We start from the raw sequence: 393 nt of genomic DNA, 5'->3' as shown, positions 1-393 counted from the left end.
GAGCTCTGTAATGTTTTGAACAACCAATAAAAAAAAAGAAATGGACATTATTTTTCTTCGGATAAGTACAAGCACTGAGAAGAATTCAAGTGTTAATCTTTTGCCACTGTGAACTGTGTTCCACCCAAATCTTTTCACTCTACCATACATTTCTCTCTCTCTCTCTCTCTCTCTCTCTCTCTCTCTCTCTCTCTCTCCCCCTCCCCCCTCTCTTCCAGAACAAAACACAGCAGTGACATACTCATTGATGACCTCTGTAGTCATAAGATACAGTATTATCACTTTTACAAAGAAAACAAAATGCCACGAAATTGGTCGAGCACACTGGTTTAAAATAACAAGACATCACTGAAGTTTATACATGGTTTGTTCCATATTACATCTTTCTAGTTT

Source organism: Marmota marmota, unplaced genomic scaffold (assembly GCF_001458135.2).
Source record: "Marmota marmota marmota unplaced genomic scaffold, marMar, whole genome shotgun sequence".
In the NCBI taxonomy this organism is placed as follows: domain Eukaryota; kingdom Metazoa; phylum Chordata; class Mammalia; order Rodentia; family Sciuridae; genus Marmota; species Marmota marmota.
The sequence above is the reverse complement of the archived record's forward strand: the minus strand, read 5'-3'. Positions refer to the sequence as shown.